A 6,314-nucleotide genomic window follows, 5' to 3' on the forward strand; every position below is an offset into this window, starting at 1 on the left:
AAATTTAATTAACAAATAAAAAGTATATATATTCATGAGGGCACAAAATGATGTTTTTATATATGTATACATTGTGGAATGGTTAAATCAAGCTAATTGACAAGTTCATTATCTCACATACTTGTCAATTTTTGTAGTGAGAATATTTATTTTTTATTTTATGACAAAGTTGCCGATTTATTCAGAGATGTTTACCATATTCCTACTCTGTTCTGTATACTGTCAGGCATACAGGCACTTGTAGGGAATTCAGAGAGAAGTAAAATGTCATTTTTGTCTTTAAGTAGATGATCAGTCTAAAAGAAAAACTAAAGTAAGACATATATATGACTAATTGAAATACAATGCAAAATAAGGTGTGTGCCCGTAAGAGTGGCATAAAGTGAATGCTGTGAGTTAAGAACAGGTAAGTTTTCTAGAATGTATGGCTATAATTGAAATATTAGTCATTTTTAAGTGTTATTGAGCAAGATTATTGAGTAAATTCAAAACAAACTGCTTATGGATTTTCTGTTATTCAATTTTAAGAATTCTAGTTTTTATACTGTTCAGATGAGATTGGTAAAGAAAATGTGACTGTTCCCTTGGAATTTATTTACTCAAGTCTCTTGAAATAGTTATAGTATCAAAGGCTTTCCTTCATTCTGTTCTTGTGAATGTATCTGATCACCATAACTGGGAGCCTGTTCACCATCTTAGTCATAAACTCTAGTTCTGAGCTTCATGCACCCATGTACTTCTTCCTGGAGAATCTCTCCTTCAATGATACCTGCTTTGTGTCTACCACAGTGCCCAGGATGCTAGTAATAACTTGGATCCAGAATAGTACTTTTTATTGTATTTGTTGGTCTAGATTCTTTCTTTGTGTATATGATGGCCTATGACTATTATGTAGCGGTATTTTACCCCTTCCACTGTATCAAAACCTTGAGTTAATGCACCTTATGTTTTCCTGGTGGCTGGATCATTGGGCCTCATTAACGTTTCCTCCCTGTTTCCCTTCCTGAAGCTCAGTTGTTCTTTTTATCTTCAATTTTTTTGAATAAGAATATGACTTATCTTATACATGTCCTGCCATTGTAAGCTGGGCGTATTGGGACCTTTGGTTTCCAAAGTCCCATGGGGAAGACTTGTGCCCCAGAAGTTGTATTTAATGAGCTACACCCAGAGTCTCAGCCGTATCTCATTTCGATGATCTAACTGATGAGATCTGAGACATTTGAGCTTCAGGGATTTAGATGAGATTTTGAACTTTGAGCTGACGTTGTTGTAGTAGCATAAGAATTCTGGGGCCGGGCGCGGTGGCTCACGCCTGTAATCCCAGCACTTTGGGAGGCAAGGCGGGAGGATCATGAGGTTAAGAGATTGAGACCATCCTGGTCTACATGGTGAAACCCCGTCTCTACCAAAAATACAAAAAATTAGCTGGGCATGGTGGCGTGTGCCTGTAATCCCAGCTACTCAGGAGGCTGAGGCAGGAGAATTGCCTGAACCCAGGAGGCAGAGGTTGTGGTGAACCGAGATCGCGCCATTGCACTCCGGCCTGGGTAACAAGAGCAAAACTACGTCTCAAAAAACAAACAAAACAAAACAAAGAATTCTGGGGACCTTGGGCAGAGTGATTTGTATATTTCATTTTCTGCATATGTGAATGTTTGGAGGGCAGAAGGAAGACTGGGTAGGCATAATTAACATGCCTCCCCCAATATGTCCATGCCATGGTTATTGAATCAGACACTAATCCAGGCACTAATATGAAGGACTTTTACAGATATAATTAAAGTCCCAGGCCAGGCATGGTTGCTCACACCTGTAATCTCAGCACTTTGAGAGACCAAGGCGGATGGATCACCTGAGGTCAGGAGTTTGAGACCAGCCTGGCCAACATGGCAAAACTCCATTTCTACTAAAAATATAAAAATTAGCCTCATGTGGTGGCGGGTGCCTGCAATTCCAGCTACTCAGGAGGCTGAGGAAGGAGAATCACTTGAACCTGGGAGGTGGAGGCTGCAGTCAGCTGAGATTGTGTCACTGCACTAGAGCCTGGGTGACAGAGTGAGTCTCCATCTCTTAAAAAAGTAATAATAAAATAAGACAATTAAAGTCTTAAGTCAATTGACCCTAAGATTATCTAGGTAGATTTGACCAAACTAGACAAGCCCTTTAAAAGCCATTTTCTCTGGCTTAGCACAGAAGAATAAGCTGAAAAGATGCAAAGCATGAGGATTCAACAGTTGTTGTGGCTTTGATAATGGAGGGGGGCATATGCAAGGAATGGAGAGATGCATTTAGGAGTTGAGTGACATACAGACAATAAGTACCAACAGGTAGCAAGGAAACAGGTAGCTTAGTCTCACAACCTCAGAGAAATGAATTCTGCCTACAGTCTTAATGAGTACAAACGTAGATTCTCTGAAACTTTGTACCCTATGAACTATGTCTCTATATCCTAACTTCTCTCTGCCTTTGGCAATCACTATTTTATACTTGGTTTCTATGAAGTCTTGTTTAGGTGACCACAGAAGTGACTCAGAGATTCTAATTGTGGAAAGATTTCCATTTTAAATTTTATATTATTATGTTTCTATATATTTGACTTCTTCTTTTCTTTCTTTTTTTTTTTAGATTCCACATATAAGAGATTCCATACAGTATTTTTTCTTTCTGTGTCTGGCTTATTTCTTTTAATATCATGACCCTAGCTTTATTTTTACTTGCACTTTCTTCGTTATCTATCCATTTATTTTTAACATTTCTTAATTAATAGTTGACCTTCAGCATATATTTGTTGAATGCCTACTATGTGCTAGCTGAATATAATAAGCCAGACACAGAAAGAAAAATACTGTATGGTCTCTCTTATATGTGTAATCTAAAAAAAAAGAAAAGAAAAGAAAAGAAAAAGTCAAATACATAGAAACCGAGTATAAAATAGTGATTACCAAAGGCAGAGAGGAGTTAGGATATAGAGATGTAGTTCATATGGTACAAAGTTTCAGTCGTGTAGAATGAATGTCTAGAGATCTAAAGAACAGCTTGAGGACTATAGTTAATAATATTGTATTGAATTGGATTTATTTCTGAAATTTCTAATCTGTTCCATTGGTTCATGTATCTGTTATTCCATTAGATTTTGAGATCAGATAGTGTGACACCTCCTGTTTTGTCCTTTCTGGTGAAGATTGCTTCAGCTAAAAAGGGTCATTTGTGGTTTCATATTAATTTTAGAATTATTTTTTCTATTTATGTAAAAGCGGCACTGAAATTTTGATAAGGATTGCATTGAATCTTTAGGTTGCTTTGAGTAGTATAACATTAATTCTTCCAATCCATGAACACAAGCTATCTTTTCATTCATTGTGTCTTCTTTAGTTTCTTTCATTAGTGTTTTATAGTTTCCAGTAAGCAGATGTTTCATCTCTTTGGTTAAATTTACTTCTAGGTATTATAACTTTTGATGCTTTTGTAAATAGAATTATGAATTTTTGTATACTTCATTATTAGTGTATAGAAATGGTACTGATTTTATATGTCAATTTTGTATGATTTTATTTATTCTAACAGTTTTTTAGTGGAGTCCAGAGTTTTCCGTATATAATTTCCTCCACAATCAGAGACAATTAAATGTCTTTCTCTCTGAATTGGTTGCCTATCATTTTTTACTTGACTAATTGCTCTGACTAGGACTCCCAGTACTCTGTTGAGTAGAAATTTTAAGAGTGAGGATCTTTGTAGTTTTCCTGATCTCAGAGGAAAAGTTCTCAACGTTTCACTATTGAATATAATGTGAGCTCTGAGCTTGTTATATATGGCCTCGATTTAATTGAGGTACATTCCTTCTATATCTATTTGGTTGAGAGTTTTTAATCATGAAATAATGTTGAATTTTTTCAAATGCGTTTTTCTGTATCTATTGAGATAATCACACAGCTTTTGTCTTTTATTCTGTTAATGTAGTAGATCGTGTTTATTAATTTGCATTTGTTGAACTATAAGCATCCTAAGGATAAATCCCACTTGGTCATGGTGAATGGTTCTTTTCATGTATTGCTGAATTCAGTTGGCTAGTATTTTGTTGAAGATTTTATCATCTATGTTCATTAAGGGTATATGCCAGTAATTTTCTTTTCTTTTAGTGTCATTTTCTGGCTTAGGTATCAGGATAGTATTGGCCTTATAAAAAGAATTAGGAAATATTCCTTTCTCTTCAATTTTCTGGAAAATTTTTAAAGAATTGGTATTAGTTCTCTTTTAAATGTTTGGTAGAATTTAGCCATGAAACTCTCAGGTCCTGGGCTTTTCTTGAGGACAGGTGAGAGACTTTTTGATTACCCATTCAATCTTCTTGCTCATATTGATCTGTGTAGATTTCTATTTCTTCATGATTCAGTGTTGGTAAGTTGTATTTTTCTAGAAATTTAACCATTTCTTCCAGATTTTTCAATTTTTTGGCATGTACTTGTTCATAGCAATCTTTTATAATCTTTTATATTTCTATTACCAGTTATAATGCCTCCTTTTTCATTTCTGAATGTATTCGAGTCTTTCTTTTTTTTTAATCTTTAATCAAATTCCAAAAGTTATCAGCCATGATTAGCTTTCTATAAGCAATTTTGTTTACGGTGTACAGATCGGTGTCAATGAAATAAAAAATAAAACTGAATACTAGGCAAAGAACTTTATTAACCTTGGTTTCAAACTTGATTCCCAGGCTTCTTTGGCTTAATGAGCTGCAATGAATGAATTGTGTAGAAGCAAAAACTGAAAAGAGCTGCAGTGTCCAAGGGACTTGGGCTTAAAAATATTAGAGATCTAGATCTTATCAGATCCATAAACAAAATTTTCTTAAAAGGCAGTCATAATATAAAATAGCAGCTTCCAGTAACTTCTCCAAGTTTTATCTTCAGAAGTTGACTCAATTCAGTTTGCCTCATTCTTGGAAGCCTCATCAAAATTCTCCACAAATCTGGAACTTCATCATCATCCTCCTCTCCAGTAGCAAGTGGTGCTTTTCCATCCACAGATTTTCTGGGCAGAGCTTCAGCCAGTCTCCTTAAACTAGTCAGACTGTCTGCCCCCAAGCTGGTTTAAGATGCTGGGTAGCATTTCTGTCAGCTGCTCTGTCTCAGCATGGCCTGTAATGGTGAAAGTGTTGGCTGTCAGAGATGCCTGAACTTTAGGGTTGTTAAAGTGGATCATTGTTCCTTGATTTGTAAACATATTCATCTCTTTAATAACAGAGATATTGTTTACCCCTAACTTCTTTAAGAAGAACTGAAGTTTTTTATCATCTGCTGTGGCTGTTCTATGAACCACCACCTTCTTTCTGTGAGCAGTTCCTTTCCCACCAATGCGCACTTGTGCCTGTAGTTTGGTGAGTTTTTCCTGGTTCATGATTGTTTCTTTCATCTTGTCGGAGTGGATAAGGGGCCGTGCAGGGGACTAAGGTTGGTGCTCAGGGGGTCTTGGGTGGACCAGCTGAGATTAGGTGCATACATGCGGGGACACAAGATGGCAGCTCTTCTTTCTTTTTTATTAGGTTAGCTAAAGGTTTGTCAATTTTATTTAGCTTCTTTTCAATTCTTAGTTTCACTTATCTTTTCTATTTTTTTTTCTGGTCTTTATTTCATTTATTTCTGCTTTAATTTTTATTATTTCCTTTTCATCTACTAACTTCGAACTCAGTTTGTTCTTCTCTTTCTAGTTATTTAAGGTATACCCTTAGATGTTTCTTATTTTTTAGTGCAGACACTTATTGCTGTAAATCCCTATTACAACTGCTTGTGCTCCATCCCATAAGTTTTGGCATGTTGTGCCTTTATTTTTTTGTGATTTGAGATTTTTTTTGCTACCTCCTTTGATTTTTTCTTTTTCTATGGGTTGTTTAGGTGCATGTTGTTTAATTTACACATATTTGTGAATTTTCCAAATTTCCTATAATTAAGTTCCCGTTTCAACCCATTATGGTGAGAAGAGATTCTTGGTATGATTTCAGTCTCCTTAAATTTGTTAATAAATATTATTTTGTGTTATAATATATATTCTATGTGCTATTGAGAAGAAAGTGTATTCTGCTGCTATTGGATGGAATATTTATATGCATCTGTTTGGTCCATTTTGTCTAAAGTATAGTAGTTCGAATTCAATGTTTCCTTATTGATTTTCTGTCTGGATGATTTAGCCATCATTGAAAGTGGAGTATTAAAGTCCTCTACTATTTGTATTGCTGCATATCCCTCCCTTCAGATATATTAATATTTGCTTTATTTATTTAGGTATGCTATATTTACATTTGTTATATACTGGATCTGCGA

The 6,314-nt window shown here is 35.3% G+C and overlaps 1 pseudogene; it reads right to left on the reverse strand.

Moving 5' to 3' along the window:
• Positions 1 to 4,887: 4,887 nt before the first annotated feature.
• LOC101053207 (transcription factor BTF3 pseudogene) lies at positions 4,888 to 5,409 on the reverse strand (annotated as a pseudogene).
• Between the last annotated feature and the right edge of the window lie 905 nt (positions 5,410 to 6,314).

Source organism: Saimiri boliviensis, chromosome X (assembly GCF_048565385.1).
Source record: "Saimiri boliviensis isolate mSaiBol1 chromosome X, mSaiBol1.pri, whole genome shotgun sequence".
Classification (NCBI taxonomy): domain Eukaryota; kingdom Metazoa; phylum Chordata; class Mammalia; order Primates; family Cebidae; genus Saimiri; species Saimiri boliviensis.